Genomic DNA, 22835 nt, shown 5'->3' with positions numbered 1-22835 from the left:
TGCATGGGACCATCTCTATTGCCCTCCTTTTACCTTTCGAGCCTTACAGCATTTTGAGGCGCTAGCTTTGGAACAAAAAAAACAGCATATTTGTTGTACATAATAGAAGGTGAAAAAGAGTTAAGGATTCATCTACACTATTTTTTATCATATGAGGTGGATTGTAATTAGGTGAGAGAATATGTTTCCAAATTAGCCTGAAACAAATTGTGATGTATACCTTAAATAAGCTTATAGATTATATCAGCTACTTATATTACTTAATATTTATGAAATTGCACTGTAGAGTCTGCCGGTACAATTAACATTTATTATAATTACCCACTCAACTTTATGAGTAAAATGTATGTCTACAAGGTGTCCATAGACTTTCTAAGCCATGACTAAGTGTGCAGGCGGAGGACATGCATATTAAGAGCCCTTGGCGTAAGTACACTTGATTAGATTCTTTTTGCTCCTCCACATTTAAACGTAGCTGCAGGTCACATTTTAAGAGTGCATGATCTCAATTTAATTTAATCCCCCCATGTTGTAGCTTTGATTGACAGCATTCGAAGGTCGTTGAAGGAGTGTGCAGGTGGTAAAAAGAAAATTGTTCCATAGAGCTGGTAAGAACAGTCAAGCGTGATTTGCATACTTAATCTATTGTCCTTTAGTAGACTACTACAGGTAATGTAAATTGCTACTTTTCATGAGATTTGGAGTTTCCTCCATTGCTAAGACCCCATTTATCTAGCTGGTGTTTTCGAGAATAATTTGAGTTGGTAGAGGTCTTAATGGGGATAAAATGGTTGTCATTAATTGTCCGTGGCCTTGGAAACAAGTCATTTTATAACCGCAATATCAGACACCATGGCAGCAGGCTTGAGACTATACTCCTCCTCTCTTTCTGTCTTTCTTTCTCTGATAAGCACTCCTTTTAATTACTTCTTGTTCATTTCAGTCATCTTTGTTTTTTCTCACTGTGGGTTTCCTGCAGGTGACTGTAATCACAGTGGAGGACTGTACAGTCTCCGGGCTCAACAGGAACAGAAAGAAAATGTCAAGTAAACGAACAAGAACATAGGTTTGTGTGCTTCTAAATCGAGGGATCTTCAGCCAACGAGGAACTGTCTGCAACACAGGCGAAGTACATAATAGAGCCATTTAACTTGAGCCAGAACATGCCCTTCATTTCCCCCCCCCCATCATCAAGTTGCACTCACCTACACAATGTGCCATTGTTAGTAACATTAGACCCATTTCTGAGGTATGTTATTCAAAGACGCCGTTGAGAGGAGGGCAAAGTGAACAGAACAATTTATTGCATAGAGTTACTTTTAAGAATTTGAAAAGTAAACTTTAAAAACATGTATTTGTTTTATTGAAGGTACTATGCAGGGTTCTTAATTAATAAAGTTAACACCTGTTATGAAAAGTATATATATATATATATTTCCAGGAATTGCTTATGTTTATTTTATTGCAGGTAAAACTGCAATGATGGAAGTGGACCATTTTTATTAACCGGCTTTACATTCCCTGGCTGTTGCAAGTCGAAGTAATTATTTATGGCAGGTCCAATGTTCTAAACAACAAATACACCTAACTTAAGTGCATACTTACTACTGTATATCAGATAAATGGTGGGCTATTCTCTGCTACAATGAACAGGCTAATGTCCACATCTTCGACCTCAATAACATGAAAGAGGTCATGTGAAATACAGAGGTATGGATTTTTCTAGCTATGGCTCCACAGAGCATTGGCCGGACTTGGCTCATTAACTCTATATTGAACTGTAGTGAAAATATCTCAGGGATGACATTAAACCATTTGAATATCTGCACCAAGACCCTTTTAAACACAGAAGTCACAGGGGCAATTTAACTAACAGAGGCAGATATAGTTTGTATTACATGTAAACTAACAGTTTAAAGAAAAACTCACATTAGAATTAATGTAATGCACATGCTTACACAATTTATCAAAGTGTACTGCCGATAAAGCAGAAAGAAAAATGAAAAACAATGAGTTTGTTTGGAGAGATGCCTGAAGTTTTTTTTATGTGGATTTTTTTCCATTGTATAAGAATCTTTGGCAAATTGCCGGAAAACTATCCAGTGTAAGATGCCTTACTTAATATGCTAATGTCATCTCAGGCTGCAGAGCAGAGTAATGTAGCAGTTCAGTGTCTACTTTCTTTGGGTGCACATTATCACATTCACGCCAACAAGAGTTGCAGCACTTAGTTCAAAAAAAGAAATACATCATCCTAGACAAACAAGCTCTGGTTTCTTTAGAGTTTTAGTTACTGAAACAAAGGTTTAGTTTCCTACTAGTGAAACCTACAACATGGTGGAGCATTTCAACAAACAAACAAAGACTAACACGGTAGGAGTATCACTGCTAAGTGAAAAGAAGCCACCATGTGTCATGACAGTAACAGGAAATGCCAATGTTGACAGAGCCAACAGCTAGTCCAGCACACTGCTCCACTAATAAGGCACTTGCTCAGTTGAGTGTGAGTTTTAATGAGCTAAAGTTGTTGCTTAAAATGTTTGACCTCATGAACCCGGTGTCCAAAAACGGTGTAACTGCCCACAGAGCAGCTGTATAGCATGGATGTTTGCAGACAGGCTTAGAGTTAAAAATGAGGCAAGGAAATTGGAATTTGGCATTGTTTATGTGACAACCTTTAAACTGGTAAACAAATAATGTTTTTCTTTTTCTTGTACTCATCTGTGATTCCAATAGAATCCTAATGAAGCAAAATCTGTAAGTAATAATAATGAATACAGGAGTGAGTCATCGAGTGGAGGTAGGAAATATAAAATGCTAATAGACAGCTAAGCTGAAACTGCTTGAAAATGACCAATATTCCCAATGATATTCCAAAGAGAAGGACAAATCAGATTTGGAGAAAATCTAAGAAATGATATAGGATTTAATTTGCTGATGTATTGGTAAATGTTTAGCTGAATGCTAACCTTTCTCTCTGGAGGCTTTTTCATGTGATAAAGAAGCTTTGAACTGTTGAGATAACTACTTCTAAATATGAGATCATAGAAGAGTCGATAACATTTTTTGGCAAATGTTACGTTTATAGATCAAATGGCTCATGAAAATCAACATTGTATAAGGTCATGTATAATTAACAGCAAAAAGAAAATAACAGAACAATTAAGGTTCTGCTTAGGATGTAATTATAACTATCAATTTCCAGAATCAATACAAACAAGGGCTTCCTTTAAAACACAGGCTAGCACAATCAGGATGAGTAAATTGAAGACAGGTGGTTCAATTCCAAAAATGTCAAAGTTTAAGGAGGAATATTAAAAGACTACTACTCCTACTTCTAGTCTGCTTTACACTTGCCATTCCCTTGAGCAAGGACTTCAATTATAGCTATGTGGAGGTATGTTATTCTACAGGCCAGCTGCAGTATGACAACAGCATGTTCAGAGGTTTGCAAAAATCTTTTTTGAAGATCACTGACAACTAACTTTGCCCTTTAACTCACAAACAGATGTTTTTCAGCTACGTCAGTACATTTTATATACAGGCGTTAAGGTGTTGTGGGAGGAACATGGACATACAGTAAAAAACATTTTCCCCAGGCAGATCGCTGTTTAGGGCACATGTGGCCAGGATACACCACATACAGTATTTGTATTTTACAGTACAGTACAGTAAAACACAAATACTGTATGTGGTGCCAGTGTCAAGCCTACTTATTTAGAGATCATTGTGTGTGAAGTGTTGTTAAGTGATGAGATCATTCCCTAAAATGACGGGCTCCCAAGATAAGGACTGTCTTATATTAAAAACAAATTGTTATGCGTTGATGGTCACTTTAGAAGCAAAAAAATAAAAAAAGAAGTAAAATGAACAGTTTGGAATGCATTGAACACTCATCTAATCAGGGGGACATAATGCACATCTGTTTTTGGTCTGACAGCTGTTGCTTCTGAATTATTGAGTGTGTGTGTCTAGAGCGGAGACCTCCACTGATGCTTCAGGAGAATGTACTTAATATGTAATGCATATTAGGTAAACTGCTATTAAATAAAACCACATGAATAATAATTATGATAAGCATGTGTAAAGATGTCTTACTCTTCTTTTGGTAAATGTTTCTTCTCCAGTGTCTTTAAATCAATATTGTATGGCCTGCACCTGCCTCATTTTGCAAGGATACTCACTTTCAAAATGTCAAACTGCTGCGTTACAGCCCCGCTGTAAACTTGGTTTTGTCCTTAATAGAGTGTAGTTGTTTATATGTGGTGATGTGGTGATCTTTCAGATCAGCCTGCAGCTAGGCTCAATATGTTGTTGGTTTGACCAGTAATCACTCTGAAACGTTACCAGCCCATTGGGATCTCTCCCGATCCTCAAGATTAATACTCTGCCTCTGGTTGTTCACTGGCATCATTTAAGGTAGATGACCTGATTTAACTCAGCCAGCTGACTGGCTTCACATAAATATATAAACATGACCAAACACAGACAGAATAAGCAACATGAATATGTTCTTAGTGTAGTGACGATTCAGTGCGAGTGTTTTGCAGTGTATAGAGCCAGATTGGGTATGACATGTTGGGGAATGGTGGATCCAATAAAGAACAAAAGGCCAAAAGTTATAGTTTTATAATAAAGTTGTTCTATATATTATAGCACCTGAAGTTGACCTCTTTACAGATTTTCTTCTTGCTCATGCACCTGGAAAGTTGTACCAAAAGGTATACCCCCGTGTTCCTTATTTATTAAATTGCAGAAGAAACAAAGATCACTAATTTCCCTACATTATTCATTACAAATGATAATTATTTCATTTTTTTGGTGTGTCATGTCACTGTTACTACTTCATATATACTACTACTACTTCATGTAGCTGAAAACCCAAAGGCTGTGTGTACCGTATATTCATATGTGTATATATATATATATATATATATATATATATATATACAGTGGGGCCAAAAAGTATTTAGTCAGCCACCAATTGTGCAAGTTCTCCCATTTAAAAAGATGAGAGAGGCCTGTAATTTTTATCAAAGGTATACCTCAACTATGAGAGACAAAATGAGAAAAAAGAATCCAGAAAATCACATTGTAGGATTTTTAAAGAATTTATTTCAAATGATTGTGGAAAATAAGTATTTGGTCAATAACAAAAGTTCATCTCAATACTTTGTTATATACCCTTTGTTGGCAATGACAGAGGTCAAACGTTTTCTGTAAGTCTTCACAAGGTTTCCACACACTGTTGCTGGTATTTTGGCCCATTCCTCCATGCAGATCTCTAAAGCAGTGATGTTATGGGGCTGTCGCTGGGCAACACAGACTTTCAACTCCCTCCAAAGATTTTCTATGGGGTTGAGATCTGGAGACTGGCTAGGCCACTCCAGGACCTTGAAATGCTTCTTACGGAGCCACTCCTTCGTTGCCATGGCGGTGTGTTTGGGATCACTGTCATGCTGAAAGACCCAGCCATGCTTCATCTTCAGTGCCCTTGCTGATGGAAGGAAGTTTTCACTCAAAATCTCACGATACATGGCCCCATTCATTCTTTCCTTTACACGGATCAGTCGTCCTGGTCCCTTTGCAGAAAAACAGCCCCAAAGCATGATGTTTCCACCCCCATGCTTCACAGTAGGTATGGTGTTCTTTGGATGCAACTCTGCATTCTTTCTCCTCCAAACACGACGAGTTGAGTTTTTACCAAAAAGTTCTATTTTGGTTTCATCTGACCATATGACATTCTCCCAATCCTCTTCTGGATCATCCAAATGCCCTCTAGCAAACTTCAGACGGGCCTGGACATGTACTGGCTTAAGCAGGGGGACACGTCTGGAAGTGCAGGATTTAAGTCCCTGGCGGCGTAGTGTGTTACTGATGGTAGCCTCTGTGACTTTGGTCCCAGCTCTCTGCAGGTCATTCACTAGGTCCCCCCGTGTGGTTCTGGGATTTTTGCTCACCGTTCTTGTGATCATTTTGACCCCACGGGGTGAGATCTTGCGTGGAGCCCCAGATGGAGGGAGATTAGCAGTGGTCTTGTATGTCTTCCATTTTCTAATAATTGCTCCCACAGTTGATTTCTTCACACCAAGCTGCTTACCTATTGCAGATTCAGTTTCCCCAGCCTGGTGCAGGTCTACAATTTTGTCTCTGGTCTCCTTTGACAGCTCTTTGGTCTTGGCCATAGTGGAGTTTGGAGAATGACTGTTTGAGGTTGTGGACAGGTGTTATACTGATAACGAGTTCAAAAAGGTGCCATTAATACAGGTAACGAGTGGAGGACAGAGGAGCCTCTTAAAGAAGAAGTTACAGGTCTGTGAGAGCCAGAAATCTTGCTTGTTTGTAGGTGACCAAATACTTATTTTACCGAGGAATTTATAATTAATTCATTAGAAATCCTACAATGTGATTTTCTGGATTTTATTTTCTCATTCTGTCTCTCATAGTTGAGGTATACCTATGATAAAAAATTACAGGCCTCTCTCATCTTTTTAAATGGGAGAACTTGCACAATTGGTGGCTGACTAAATACTTTTTTGCCCCACTGTATATATATGTCAGCGGATTAATGGATTCAAGTGGAATATTTACCAGAAGTCGTGTTTTCATTTGTAATGTTGCACGAGATTTATATTTACACTCATGAAGGCTCGGTAGTGGCACCTAGTTGCCAATACACACCCATTGGTTGCAGACATAGGCATACACAAGAAGCACAACTCTTCTTAATCAACAAATGAGTTGTGTTGTCAGTTGACGCTACAGTGGCTATTGACAGTGAACTAGCAGTACGGGTGATGGGCTGTTTGTCTAATAACCAAGGCCGCATTTCAATTTCACAACTCACTGAACAGCCTGCTTAGCCACACAAGACTGATATGACACCAGGCTTAGGAAGAGGTTCTGTTAGTGTGCTGCCGCTGAGGATGATAATGGCAAAAAGTCACACATTAACCTCATGGTTTAGAGTGATGACTTCAACTTTATTCGAGCCAACCTTGAATCAGGTTCAACACACAGAAACGTTTTTATTCACATGCACACACAGAAATTAGTCAAGTAAAAAAGCAAGCCATGTAACCCCTGCTTGGACCCACCGGGGCCCCATTATATTAGTGGAGCTTGAAAGTGACTTTCCCTTCATACTTTCCCCTTTAGGCCTGGCCTGTTTGTGATACACGCAGACAGCATTCTATGTCTTGTCTAATTAAAGACTCTAATTCACTGCCTCCCTCTGCCCCTGCCTCTCCATGTCTCCCTGCCTTACTTCTGTGTCTCTGTGAGTTTGTTTTTCAGTCTCACAGATTCTCCCAGTGATTTGTTGCAGTCGTATTAGCCGTCAACACGCATTTTTGACTAAAAACAAGTCTGTGAGCAAATACTCTAGATGTGGCATCGCAGGGAATTTCAATTCAGGAAAAAGGCAGAACCAACAATGTGAGCAATTACCCATCAGGTGTTTGCATAGCATGCAACATTCACATAGCGGTGTTCTCCCCAGAAATGTTTGCATCAGGCTTCCATGTCTGCAAATGCTGAAGAGAAGTCAGCCTGTAGAAGACTCTTCTCATCACTCACTGTGTGTGTGTGTGTGTAACAGCCAAGGCATTCTCTTTCCACATAAGTGCATCAGGGAGGTTTCTGTCATGTCACTGACATGAAAGGCAACACTACAGCCAGAAAAACATCAACTATATTTCCCTGATGATTGGACCTCATGTCCAGTGAGAAGTAGAATGACTGACTGAAATTTAAGTCCATATAGAGCCTTTTTTCATGAAAGCTCTATCTATTCTCATGTCCCACACCCTCTTTCTCTGCATCACTCCTGTACTCTCTCCCTAGTGGTCATCATTTGCCCTGGATTTAAGGAAACAAACATCCTCTGAAGGCAGTAAGTTAATTAGACATCAGGCCCTATCCGTCTCCCTCATTCCTTTTCTCTCACTGACCATATGTTCGCGTAGAAGAGTATTAGTGCTTCAGTGAAGACACACAATCACGCACACACGCACAGGCTCAGTTGTGTAGGCGCTGAGCAGGAGTACCTTGGGGTTTTAGTATGTGTAAGTAGCAGTGTGTATGTGTTTCTTGAAGCCTGAAGGTGTTTAGAGAGGTTGTTGAATTTACTTCAAAGTGTAAAATCCACAAACAGAGGACTTCTTCTGGCCCAAGTCCGCTTTGCATTGACAACTACACCGCACATTGTGACTTCTCCCTTAATATGATGGCAGCATCATCACAACCTTGTCAAATGTAGGAGACGTGACTCCGCTGTGACTCCTGTGTCAATGTCACAACTCTTTAAGCTGTCGACATCTGAAGTGCTCCCCGAGGCTCCGCTAGCTAACCTTGAATGAAGAACTAAAGAGATAAGGTACGTTTGACACCGCAGGGCGTTTTGCGACAACTCCAGCCATTGTTAGCGAAGAAAAAAACAAAACAGAAACTGTGTATCACTGTGCCGTATATGAAAGTCCATGTGATGTTTAGAGGAAAACAAGTTTAGACTTGGTTTTTAAGAAATATCACAAAGAAAATAAGGGGTAAGTGGTCACACCTAACGGGTATTAGTGTGCATATACTGGCTTTTTGGACAGATAAAATAGGCATTATTATTTGCAACAGCCCAGAAAAGAACCAAAGTAGATACACGCATCCAAGCTGAGAATGGGAGTACCAAATTATAATTATCTTGTTACAGTAATTAAGTTAGGTACATTTTACTGTCTTATCATGGTGTTTTGCTGAGCTCTAATTGTAATTGTTTCAGTTGTAAGCTGATCCTTCTCATTTTGAGTTTTGGTGTAATTAAGAAAACTAGCACTATAATAATACTCCTACATTGTTTAAGCCTTAATTTTGCACCTGTCCTTTTTTTTAACATTTGTTTTTCATCTTATTAAGAAATAGTGTCTTTGTTGCAAAGGATTCTCTTCTTGGCATTCAAGCACAACAAAACAAGTGTGGAGCTTTCACAGTAATCACCACAAAATGCAACTGCAACCCTGACGACCAGACCAGGCTGGCAGTGTTAGTTAGACACCTCCCACTCTGGGAAGTTAGCATCTGCTGCGCCACAGTGTGCCACACTTGGATAATGAGGCAAGTGGGGATTCCATAGTATTTATTTATTTTTCTGGTGAGAGGAGTAATGAAAAAGAAAAGAGCAGATTATCTTGATGTATTCAAATCATTTATATTTTTGGATTCAAGAGAAAAAAGCCTATATTAGAAGTGCAAGGGCCTTGCCCAATGTGCAACCTTGCAATGCCTTGAAGCTGCATTCTTTCAAATGACTAACAAAGCAAAACCAAATTGACTGTGTAGAAGACTATGAGGATATTAGACTACTTCTAACTTTATGTTATTACTTAAAGAAAACAAAAAAAATGTTTAGTTAAGTTACAGATTGTTGTTTAGTTATTGTGTAATCAACCAATTGGAGTGTGATCCAAACACAGCATAAGAACAAAGAGGATAGAGTGGCACAGTCATATTAGGTATTTCCCAGAAAGAGATATGAGTATAAGATTGTGAGATGAGAAGGTTAATATTAGCAGGCAATGAGAGGGAGATTTATATTTTTAAATGAAAGCTTGATTGCATATGTATTGAAGAGGGGATGAGAAGTAGGTACATAAGTGAGACAGATCTTAGTGTTCTATGTATTTCTGCTCACCCCCATCGAAACTTCTTCCTTGAATCAAACTTGTAGCATCAACATTACAGTCGGCAATGTTACATCATCGTTCCTCCCCTCCTCTTAACTTAAGGTCCTACATATTCTACTTTTACAAAACCATATCTTAATGCATCCACCCCTACTCTGTCTTGCTTGCTCACAAAGCAAACAAGATCCAAAGAAGCTCTGATGCCAATAATTAAGAGCTTTTGAATTTAGAATAGAGTGGTCATCCTGTTGCTGCATCTGCCAGCAAAGACTCCCTCTCTGCTTTGATTGCCTAAGCTGTCTCTTTATTCTATTAGACTGTGCTCTTGCGATTGACTCAATCACACAGATAAACACACACATTCAAACTCAGCAGGCCTCTGCAGTGCTAACACCGTCAGCACACACTCCACAACACTCCAACACTGCCTGGGGGATACAAAGTGTTGTGTCATAGATATTACAATTTGAAGGTAAGAAATATATTAGCACTTTTACAGAATGTTTTTATTCTTTAGTTTTTACATCCACAGACAGTCACAAACACTGAGAAAATGCAAAAGGAGCAGATTCGGGAGTGTGATGCATAGTATTTGATTAAGGAAGGCAGATGAAATGCTGATACTATATATATAATTGCCCATCAAAAAAAGAGAAAACATGTCCTGTGGCATAACATCTCCTACTCCCCAACCCCTCCCACTCACTCTCTATGGCACATTAAACCCTCCTCTAGTCTGCCATGAACGTATCACTCCATCTTTTCCTCCTCCTGCTCTTCATATTCACAAGTATGAAACCTTTGGTTTTGCCTCATATTCTCTACACTGAGCCATCATCCCCATTTCCTTGCCCTGTACAAAACAGCCCCGTGTTTTGAATGCCTCCAAGCTGGTTCCACATGCATCCCCGCAACCTCTCCTCTGCAGCCCTCACTTCCTCCCTCCCATATTTTCTCCCTGCTGTCAAAACCCATTCTCTCCCTCCTCCACCAGCTGTGTGGAGCAGAGGCCCGCTGTGCCAAGTGCCATTTGATGAGCCTCTTTCTGGCAGCCACAGTAATTGTGTGGACATTTCCTCTCTTCCTTCTTTCCCCCTCCCCCTCATCCATTTCTCTCTTTCTCCCTTCATCAACTGTGCTGGTGATGCATCATCATCATCAAAATCACAATCTCTCTTGCTGAATGTCTCTTTCTGCATTCCGTCAATCATCCCTCCCCCTCTCTTGCTGAAAATCCAAAGCATTTTACCCTGTGACTTTCTTTCCTCCCACACTTTCCTTACCTAATGGCAAGAAAAAAAAAACGTTCATCCCTCTGGGGGGCTTGAATATGTTTGTCTCCTCTATGTCCATCCCCTTCCCAAATTATCTGGTCCTTCTTACTTTTTAAATTATCAAACTATTTCATAAACATCCTGTCAATTAACTCAATCAAGCTTAGAAGCGCCAAAGCAATATGTTCCCCAGACATGACATGTTAAATTAATTCAGCCCCTGAAAACATTTAGCCGTAAATACACAACTAAATATGCTAAGAGAAAGGATTCTAGGGGAGGAAAGGAGGGAAGAGGAGCTGTTTGACATAGAAATGGATGGTGATGAGATGGGACAGTCATTTATAGGGAGGTGTACAAACAAATATTCTCAGGACAAACACTTCCCAACATGTATTTTGTGAAAGAGTCTGTGTTGTTATGTGTTCATCATGAGCCTTTTACGTTATAAGCTCTAGCACACAGACGTCCCAACAACTTGTTCATGCCACATGAATAACCAGACACCAATACAAACTGGTGACAGTGGTTTGCAGCTGACTGTGCACTGACATGTAATATATGAGATGAAAGGAAAATTCAAGAATCATGTGTTGAGGTTACTTCAGAAAAAGGCAAAGGTGTGTATGATATACATTCAAGATCATGTATGATGTGTGGATTGGTGTTTTTCTTTAAAACATGAAAAGTAAAAACACAGGCATGCATGAACATGTCTTATAAGTGATCATCTCACATCTGACACTCAGTGGTCTTGACGTGTTTAACTCGGAGGGCAGCTTAAGGAAAAGTGATGACCTAGGGAGGCTGTGTGAGTAAGCACTTCTGCACGTATGCGCACACACACACACACACACACACACACACACACACACACACACACACACACACACACACACACACACACACACACACACACACACACACACACACACACACACACACACACACACACACACACACACACACACACACACACACACACACACACACACACACACACACACAATTTTGGCCTGGAGCTCCAAAACTGTACTCTTGACACACTGACAAACAAGAACTTGCCAAAATCGGACTCCTTTCAAGATGTGCATTTACTTCTGCTACTACTATTACTAGTACTACTAAAAGTACTGCCATGTATGACTAGCAGTATAAAAACTAAACTCAAATATAACTGGATAAACCCTTATATATCTGTCAACACACATTATATGTTTACATTATGATAGGAATTATTTATGTATTATTTATTATTCAGTATTTATAATTTCACACCCTTCCTGAATTCAGGCATACAGTGTGAAAATGCTTGTAAGGCTCCGCACTTATTAAGATAATGTATGGCTGCATGCAGAACAGACTGCATGCTTATAGGTTCACACACTCAAAGTGAACCTTTGCCACTCTGCCAGAATGATGTGGGTTTACATCAGGATAAGTTGTTTAACGGTTTGTATGAATATGCATATGAAATGTTTTATAAAAAGGTGCTGTTATGTACTCAGGGAGTAAGGAATCTTCTAGTGTTACTTATTCTCTGCAGATGGTGGATAAAAAGCAGACAAATATGCAACAGTAGGCTAAACCAGACATCTAAAAGCTTAAACAGAACAACACCTAGTTCCCATTCAATCTCATCACCAAAGTTGGTGACCTTTCATCACAACACCACTATCTGGATACTGGACGTTATATTCCATAGTCTTTAGTAACTGTGTTAACATTATTCACTCTGTGATTGTCTAGTAATGATTTGTTTTGTCCTGATCAATCAATGTTATTCAAATTAAGTAATGTATATTGTAAATCTGATGAATAAGGAAATTGTTGAAAATGTAATTAGTCATTTACACTCTTGACTTTGCCCTGTGGCGTTCAAACTCTGCCAAGTCACTGGCACTCAAACCAACCCATGATGACCAGTGAGCGCCTGACAGAGCTGGACGCCGCTACCTGCCGTATTCTCACGTGTCCACCCTGGCATGACCAGGTTTCATCCAAACCATCATACAGAAACGCTTTGCAGATGCCCAACACAAATTGTCACCTGCCATCAGCCCTATTATCCTGTGTGCAGGCCTCCCTCCACACCAGCAGCCAGATGCTGAACAAACACCACGACACGACTGCAGCTACTACACAAATCACTTGTAGTGTGGATAATTATTTCAACATATGCAGAAAGCTCTTCACAGCTGAAGGATGGCACATTGCACAGTATTATTCAGAGAGCATCTCAGTTCCTGAGCCTGTTTTGTGTTATCTCTGTGGGATATTATTGTGGTGCATTTTAAACAAATAAAGCAATGCTCTTTATATTGAATGTTGCTGACATCTGAGCAAGGAATGAACAGCTAAGCACTTTTCCAATCAATGATTCCTGGTGTTTACATCTGCAACTGTGCATGTCTGTCAGTGCAGAGAGCATGCCAAGACCTGAAGCTGAAAGGTAGACGAAAAGAAATCCCAACCAGCATGAAATTGGGCAAGCCTTGTGCTCTGGGAAAATACCAAGTTGGGAGAAGGTAGCCATTTAAAAAAGGGACACCCCATCCATTTTTCAAAGCGGATCAGGTCTCACTTTTTGTGTTTTCCAGTGACAAGTAAAATAGAAATCAATGTGTCTGGGGCAGCGTTGGAGCCTGATGCGTTAATGTGGAATCGATAGCTAATGTCACAGTCATTTTTCCTCATATTTCAACCTATAGTCGCAAGAAGAAGGCAATAACTGGTGTGCACCACTGGGGAGTGGCTTGAGGTCATTGGGCTGAATGAGAAAGGAGACTGCAGAGGGCATTATGGAATTCCTTGCAACCACCTCGCCTCTTTGAGGGTCATAGTTGCAAAGAACACTTGAAATAAATTCCAGTCAAAAACAAATAGAGATCATGTAAACACATCAGACAGACAGTGAGGTCAGTGAGGTGTGCAGTCATAAGATGTCTGAGGAGATCATAAAAAGAATAAAATATAAGGATCATCACAAATAAGTTGGCAAAATGTATGAAGCAGGACACTATGGGCCGGACACAAATTTGTGCACAGGCACACATTGACAATCCCTCCAAGCACTACAATCAGAGTGGAGGCTTCTTATAAAACCCAACTCTGTAATAATTCCCCAGTCCTAAAATATTTATGGGCCAGCCCCTAGAATCCACCACCTCTCCTTTATTATTTGTCAGCAGAAATGATTTAGCCTCTGGAAGTCTGCTACATAGACGCATTTAGAAAATCACAGGGGCACTGCTCATTGTTACCACCTGTAAAAACGAGGGTAAACAAAAACCTTCAGAGTCCATACATTTGCAAGCAAACCAGAGTTTGGTGGCAGGCAGGCAGACACCTCTCAACTATAATTGCTGGAGAGGGACAACATATATACTTGTAAATGTGATTTGCCACTTTGAATGCAGGCACAATGTGAAGCCTGTGTGCAGAGAAAAGCTGGAGTGGAGAAAAACAGTCTGAAAGCTTGATGCCAAGTTCAAAAGATTTTAGTTTTTTAACCAGCTTGCTTTTATTTGATTGCTTTTTTTGGGTGACAACAAGCAAATGCCATCACAGGCAAAGTTGAGTTGGAACCTTTTCTGAGAACATGATTCCCCAGATATGAAAGAAAGAAATAGCTTTGTTTTGACATGGCATCATGCCAGTGGATGCCTTCTAGGGACACCGCACACCTACAGTAAATGATATTGAGCATAAAAAGACAAAGTAGCTTAACAACAAAGTTCCCCTAAATGGTACCTTGCCCTTAAGGGAAGTAGATTAGTGTGTATCTGCATCCAACTCTTCAGATGTGCAGTGTGTGTTGTTTGGCAAGACATCAGCATGGGCATAAAAATGTGTCTTTTGAAGTGGCCCACCGATTAAATTACTCTGGGCATGGGTGGAAGGGAGGGGGAAATTGAGAAAAATGATTAAAAAATAAATGGAAAAATGATTTCCTATTCTGGGTCCTGTCACAATGGAAGGAGAAGGCAATGGGGCGACAACATGCTTGTTTGTCTGGTTGAGGCAATAGCATGTCTGTTGCAGCTGCTCATTATAAGACATTACCAATTCATCCTCCTATATCTCTCCCGACCACTGCTGGCTGGGGACTCCTGGACCAGATTACCTAAATGAAATAATCCTAATCTCTATTTGCAGTTAATTATGTCCCTAGGAAAACAATCCTAGCTAGGCCGGCGCCCTTTCAGAGGGCTCAATTGGTCCTCATGTGATACCCTGCATGTGACCTTGAAGGTATCAAGCTACATATTGTTCTAAGCAGGAGGCAGATTGGTTGTTTGGTAGGTTGTTTTCAAGTTTTACATATCTCAGGTGAACTGAAACATGACATAAGAATTATTAAAGCTAACAGTAGTTTATTTATAAAGGGAAAATACATGTATAGTGAGAGAACTGCACACAAAACACGTACCAAACACATTATATATCATTACAGGGACGCCGTTAACCTTGACCCCTGACTGTTGGTAACTATGATGCTGTAGGAAAACAAAGTATCAGTTCTGGTGACATCCACAGCTGCAATATCATTGAACAAGTGGCCTCACTTTCCAGCTAAAACTGCCATTTGTGAACCAGTTAATCTTTCAATTGCTTCAACTCTTTACCATTAACCCTGAATCAGAGGGACAGTATCAGCTGGGGGATCAGTCACATGCTGAAAACATACACTGCCCTCTCCTTGCACAGGGCCATGTACTCATCGCCTCAACCTCCATACCTCCATCCCTCGTTTGTTTTAATCTGCACCAGGGCCTTGGATTGTATATTGGTGTGTGTGGGCTGGATGGAATGGCTCAGTCATCCATTAGGACTAAGTCCCCCATAAATTGCAACATCACCATCCTCACTTCACCAATCGCCACATAATTACATTTGAAAGACGTAGCCCGTGTTGACCTCCGAGAGGAGCTCCCTGCTATAAATGATGTTTGGTTGTCTAGGAGCCTCTTGATGTCCCGCCTGCACTTGGAAAAAAAAAAAAAAAAAAGGTATACACCCAGGGTTTCCAGATGCACTTGCACTGAGAAATGCAAGTGTTTGAATATCTTATGGATGTGGTATTTTAACGATTTGTGTTCTATGTCTCTACAATTCACCATCATACATCTATTGGGCCTTTTCTGTAATGCTTTACCTTCACACTACCAAACTGGACTTAGTAAACTAAGATGTATGGTTAAAAGTCTTCCAACGGTTGTCTTTTATTTTTAGCCGTCTGAATAAATGGCATACTTGTTGTATGATCAAAGATAGAAGTTGTAAGTCCCTGTTTTTACAACAAACACTCGCATGAATATTTGTATCTTTCACCTCCCTGCATTTTTTTTTCCATGGACACTATGCTGTGCGATTGGAATATAGAGACAACATATTGCCTATAGGCACTGTAAATCGAAAAACAGAATACATATATAAAAAATGGATGCGTTGGAGACCAGCTCTTAATTAGTCCATTTAAGACACTCTAAATCAAAACTACAGAGCTCCTATAAATTATCAGAAAGACCAGACAAACAGTTCAGTTTTCAAAGAAAGCCTGCAGCTGTGTGTGGAGGCTGAGACAGAGCAGGATGCAGAGGGAAGCATTGTTTATATCCTGGTGCTCCTGTCCCTCCCTCCACCCTATCTGTTTGCCATCCATCAGTGCCTGACAACTTTGACAGGTTAGGGGAAGATAGCACCTCAATACCACTGAGATAGGATGGGCAAGATACAAGCAGACAGTGTGTATTTGTGTGTTTGTGCGTGTGCGTGTGTGCAAGGGGAAGAAAGGGGTCATGACTTGCCACTTACCACTACACATCCTCATCCCACACTTAGGATATGTTGACAGGCCGAGAGAGAGATGAAAACAAAAGGGCAAAAAGGGCCAAGGAGTACTAAGGGAATGTGCGCGTGAATTTTTGTGTGTACTGCATTACTGTGTAGAGGGAGTGAATATGGAACCTTTTTCACCACACCACAGACACATATACAAATAGATCATAGAAATATTGTTCAAGCATAGAGCTGTGGTATTGAGAAAAAATATGACACAATAAGGTTTTATCTTTTCTCAGATAATAGTAATATAAACTCAAAGTGCGTTCTCTTCTTATTATGGCTCTGTAAACCCACAGAACCACAGCATATCCCAGTGGGGTACAAAGATGGATTTGACATTACTATTCCCTGCAGCAGGACTATACATTATACTAATTGGGGTTAGATCCATGTTAAGGACATAAGTGAGTATTTAGGATCAAATGCAATTAGAGATAATGCAGCAAAAATGGTCTTTTACTATTAAGATGGTAGCATCAATGAAAGAACTTTTCGGAGTACTCAAATGTTTATTTATAACGTTTCTAAATAAAGTCTGTACCAAGTAGAGGTATGTTGCAGCAATTAGCCACTAAAGCACAGACGAGTTGAAAGAGAATCAAACAGATGTGATATCTTTGCTGAGTAGTGCGAGAAAATTCCTAAGTGATCCCAGGGGAGATTTTCAGAGCGGCTGACCCTCGGAGAAGGATTTCAAAGCGTCGTCAGGTATGAGCAAAGCCAACACTCGCTGCAGGCGCTGAGGAAGAGATGTAGCAGAGCCATATGGACTAAGTGTATTTAGCGACAGCGGATTGAGCTGGCATGCTGGGCAGGTGAGTACACACTCCTAACTGAGCAGATGCTTTAAAGAAGGGGAGTGGGGGCACATTTGTTGGGGGAAGGAACATGTGATGTTGGTGGGGGGGGGGGGTTTATGAACACCCTCAGCAGAACATGTGCATGACCACATGGTGAAGTGTGCTTGTGTGCAGCTAAAACTACTCGTGCAAGCATTTATGTGCTTGTGCGGGTATTCACATTGGTTATCTTTCTGTATAAAAACACATATGCTTGAATGCCCCACTGAATAAACATCAGGACTCACGTCATGCACACATCCTTGAGATGCAGTTGCCCAATGTATCACCTTAATAAAAAATATGCACCCAAACTCTAAAAGCTTTTTCCGGTCTGGCATCGGAAAGCCCAATCACGGCTAATAAAGGAGGCTAATGAACTGCTCTCATTATGTAGATGCTAATCATGTAACACAATCTTGTAATTTGACACACTTGATTTATGGAGGAAGACCCCCCCCTCCACAACTACACTATCTGCCGACAATCCACCACCCTCCACACGAACCTTCTTTTACCATTAACAATCCGAGCATGTCACAGTATGAAGTGTATGGAGCTGCAACACGCATAATGAGGTGCTTAGGAGACTTATCGCACACTGAGGAGATGCAAAGGGAGGGGGGGGAGGAACGGATCACAGTTGGAGCTGTCAATGAGCGGGGGAGGTATGGCAATGTCAAGGTGATGCGTGACTTTATGTGTAGGCATATGTGTGTGTGCGTGTGTGTGTGTGTGTGTGTGTGTGTGTGTGTGTGTGTGTGTGTGTGTGTGTGTGTGTGTGTGTGTTTATATGTAAGGAAACATGGATTATTTGTATGGCAATTATTGGTAACAATGGTAACACTCGTTGATTTTTTATTAAAAGGAGATCAACATCTGCGCTTGCTGATAGTTCCTCTAGTGATAATGCATCCATGTGCTTATGTGGCATTGTTTTATTTGAACTGTTTTTGACTTTGTTGGTTTAAGGTGCCAATTAGAGCATTCACAACATTTTAGTGGAAGAACATTTGTTGGTTAGTATAAACATAACATGTTTTCCAATTGTTGGGGGCTGTTACGGCCCCATAATTAAATGTGTGGGGTCAGTGAGATACTTATTGGTACGTCTTAGTTCACACTGGCTGCAGGTCAATTGACAGACCATGCCCTGTATAGACGAAATGGTTTCGGCTGCAGTTCCATGTTTTTAGAAAGCATGCAACAGTTTTAGGAATATGTCATGATGGTGTTGTGTGTGTGATGTGTGAATGCATATGAACCGTATGGTAACATTTGCTATGTTCTGATACAAACGGAAACTATTGTATCCAATCCAACTTTGTAATATGCCAATACAAGCGCAAATCCTATTTCATGTCAACAGAGGCAGCATTATCCCACACCTTTCAACATACTGTCACAACAGACTAGACATACACCAACGCTATGATTTCACTGTTTTCTTCAGCAGTAAGAACAGGGTTTTATGATATTAGTCAAAATAAAGCCCACCTGAACCAGATAATGCCTTCTTGTTTTGTTTGCACACCATCCTAAAACATGTATGTATTTAATTTACTATCCAGTTTATTTGAATAAAATGTCTTTCAAGACAGTAAATACAAGAAGGCTTGCACTACAGCCTCATCACGTCAGTATAGCCTCTGCCTTTGCTGCTAAACCCTGAAGGGAAAGCAGAAAGGTTGCATCTGACGCATAGCCACAGGGTGGAAGTTGCCAGAGATGCACACAGAGAAAAAGTTCAAACGGGAGAAAGGAGGGAGGGCAGAGAGTCAAACATGCAACAGATGTAACAGTCACAAACACTGAGGTCATGCTCATTCATGGCAGAACAAAAATACTTATAAGAGCAAAACAGTGTTCTCTTATCTATCCATCTCACTTTAAGGAGCAAATGCAAAGGACACATCATACACACACGTCTCTAGACAGAGTGCAAAATATTGACACAGGTGAGACCCTGAAGATGGACTGAGACAAAAAAAGAGAGCAGGGCATTTTAAAGTCAAAGGCAGTGGAATGAAATTGCCTTTGAGTCAACACACAATGCTATTTGGTGAGGATGAATGAGGATGTCACTAGGATTGTCATGGAGTCAAACTCACACACCTTTTTGCCCACGATGTGGAGGTAATGTTTGGTGACATTGCTACTATTGGCCGTCAGTGACCATCAACTGCAGACCTAAAGGCCACATCTGGCCAGTTGAATCTTCCTTTGTGTATTAATGAATGACCGCTGCAGATGCTGCCAAGTTATCCAAGCCTTATCTTACCACAAAGTGTCAAACTGTAGACCAACAATGTTTAACTGAATTGGTGTATCGGTGGATTCACCTGAAATATTGAACGTACAATGACATCTCAACTCTGTAAGTGAAGTAATGTGTCAGTTGAAGTCTGAAACTAAAGTTATTCTGGAGAATTTGAAAGATTGTGTAACATTACAGAGGAAAGAGTAGTAAATGAATGCTGGCATAAGCTTATGTGTGCATCTCTTTAGGTCAAATACTTCTAATTAAATGTTTCTAAAAGATGTTGGAGAAGGATTTTCTAATCAGACAATGACCTGTCTGACCCCAGCAAAGTGTCCTATACAGATGCATAATATCATTAACCCATTTATTGCCATGACATCTGGATGAAAGCATTGGCTAGACATAATTTGCTATGGTGCATTTAGACTCTGGAGTGTTTCACCTTTACTTGGTTGCTTTATACACATTTCAAACCCACTCAGGACTTTTAAATATGGGTAGCACAAAACAAAAGTATCAAATGCATAAGTTCACTTCACTCCGAGTCCATTTAAGCGCCGCTGCTAAACAAATGAATAACTTTAATAACAATTTAAAAAAGACTTCCAGCCAGCAGAAACAGCAGGAACCAGTCCTAAAAAGGCAATACATTTGTCTATATTACATTTGAGAGACTTGCAAAACACCATCATTGTTTCAAAGCTGGCCTTTTGGAAACATCACAATCGCTCCATCTCGAATAATGGCAATTCATCTCACAAAAAAATGTAATGTTCGCACATTGTCTCGAAAAGGCTTCGCAAGTACTAAATGTATCTTCTATTGTAACACTCGTATTTGCACAAAAACATAGTCTGCACAGCACAGCCATTGAAAACTCTTGAAATTAGATAGAGTTTCTACCCCTCTTTCTGGACTGCACCATCCTCTCCTTGTCACTGTGCTTAACAGATCACACATCAAATCCTTAATCCTTTGTTATAAGTACTATTAGTGTTAGTGATAATAGTTATAGTGGTAAAACTAGAAGTAGTAGAAGTATATTGTTGGTGGTAAAAGTAGCATTAGCAAAAAATAAAAAGTAAAGTCATGACAAACTTGAGCTCTTTGAAGTGTACACTTTAATGTTTGGGTAAAATAAGTGTGTACTTCTAGTTTGATATACATGTGTCTGTATTATAATGCCAAACACATTTAAAGGTCAGGTATAAAATTCAACAGAGAGCTGCAAAGACCACTGTTGATCAGTCATGGATTTAACAGTGTTTCAGTGTGCGACACATCGGCACCTATAAAGAGGCAGGCTTGGCAGCAAGCCCAAAAAACAGTCAATTTCCAGAGGGCCGGCGCCAGGCAGTGGCACGCACAGTGACACCCCATTACCATGGAGACATGGTCCTGACGGAGGCAGGCAATATCACTGCCATTGAAAAATGCATAATGGTAAAAGAGAGAGGGAAAGATAAGCGTTTAAATTCCTGTGTATTGTAATTTATATCACAGGGTTTTTTTAAGCAATGTCAGCTTTTCCAAATGAAGCAGTCATGTTGTTAGGGTCACGGTAATTTCTCTGTATGTAGGAAAATGATTTCATGATTTCAAATTGTTGTTGAGTAATACTGTCTATGATTGTGCCATGAACTGTAGCAACTGCAACACATTTAAAAACATAGTCACAGTTATTGATTGACTTCTTTTATGATACAAATATGCTAGAAATTGCAATCCGAAAAGTGAACATATGGAAAACAGATTTACACAATAATGAAAAGTATAACACATATTTTGTTTTTTAATCACACTCTCATAGTTTGCCAAGTCCCAGCTGCGCCCCTAAAAACTATTCTCCAGAGCAGGCTGTTGTGCAAATGAGGGTCAACAACACTGTAAACCAAACAACAATAAAGTTTAGAGTGGGAGAATATGGTATGGGCTTCATTTGTTTCCCAACTGTTAAAAAGCAAACATCAGAATGCAGCCAAACACAAGGAGAAAAAGAAAGATTGAAGAGCTTTGTGTTTGTGTGTTAAGCTCTAAGAGAGAAACCTCTCCATCACCTTGACTCTAATGTTCATTACAAAATAAAGTATTGATTTTTCATCATCATCTTTACTAACACCCCCAGAACCACACTGTAGATGATTTTAATCAATTATGCATACACTATTCAAACATGATCTGAACATTTCTAATTGCCTCCCCACTGATCTCCATGGCAACAAAGGCTCTGAGCACCACAGCAGAGTTTTCTCCACATTCCCTGGTACAATCAGTCTTATTCCCCTCCCCTCACTCTAATTTCCCTCATTAACTCTAAATCTGATATTGTAAAAAAGCAAGTAATGCCCTCATCCATATTTGATGATGCTTAACCAAGGCTGTCTTTTTTGTCTACCCACCAAACTCAGACTCTCTCCTCTTCCTCCTGATTCATGTGTCTATAGAAATAAAGTCCAAAACCTCTACAGTGTGTAAACAGAATTGATGGTGGTGTCGCTGTAGCTTATGAACGGAACATGTATTGCTATTTTAAAACATTTTTCTATAAGGAAGTAGCATTTTAGTTACGTTTAAAACATTATTTAGACCTAGCTTGTATTGTTTATGTGGAAAAACATCACTAAGAAACCAGTGAGTTATTAGTAGTAACTGTGTAGTTATAATGTTGGTTATTCATGTGTTTCTTTTTTTAGGTTATACATTGACTTCCTTCCTATGTATTAACTGTACACTGGTAATGTTTGCTTGTGAGGCCTGCAACTATTGAAGACACTCAAGTATATAACTATATATTTGCATTGAAAGGAAACTGGCCAGATATTCCAACTTGTACATTTGAAAGGCAAAGAATAAAGTCTGTAAAAATAACAATACCAGTACAATTTTGGGTGAATTGTTGTATTGATTCAAAACCACTCCACTCATTAAATTGATTTTT

General features: G+C 39.9%; 1 protein-coding gene across 1 annotated transcript in view; it reads right to left on the bottom strand.

Moving 5' to 3' along the window:
* The window catches only part of nrxn2b (neurexin 2b), a 488648-nt gene that overhangs the window by 329975 nt on the left and 135838 nt on the right, over positions 1-22835 (bottom strand). The gene's annotated exons all lie outside the window — the stretch shown is intronic.

This window comes from Eleginops maclovinus, chromosome 14 (genome assembly GCF_036324505.1).
Source record: "Eleginops maclovinus isolate JMC-PN-2008 ecotype Puerto Natales chromosome 14, JC_Emac_rtc_rv5, whole genome shotgun sequence".
Taxonomy (NCBI): Eukaryota; Metazoa; Chordata; class Actinopteri; order Perciformes; family Eleginopidae; genus Eleginops; species Eleginops maclovinus.
The sequence above is the reverse complement of the archived record's forward strand: the minus strand, read 5'-3'. Positions and strand labels throughout refer to the sequence as shown.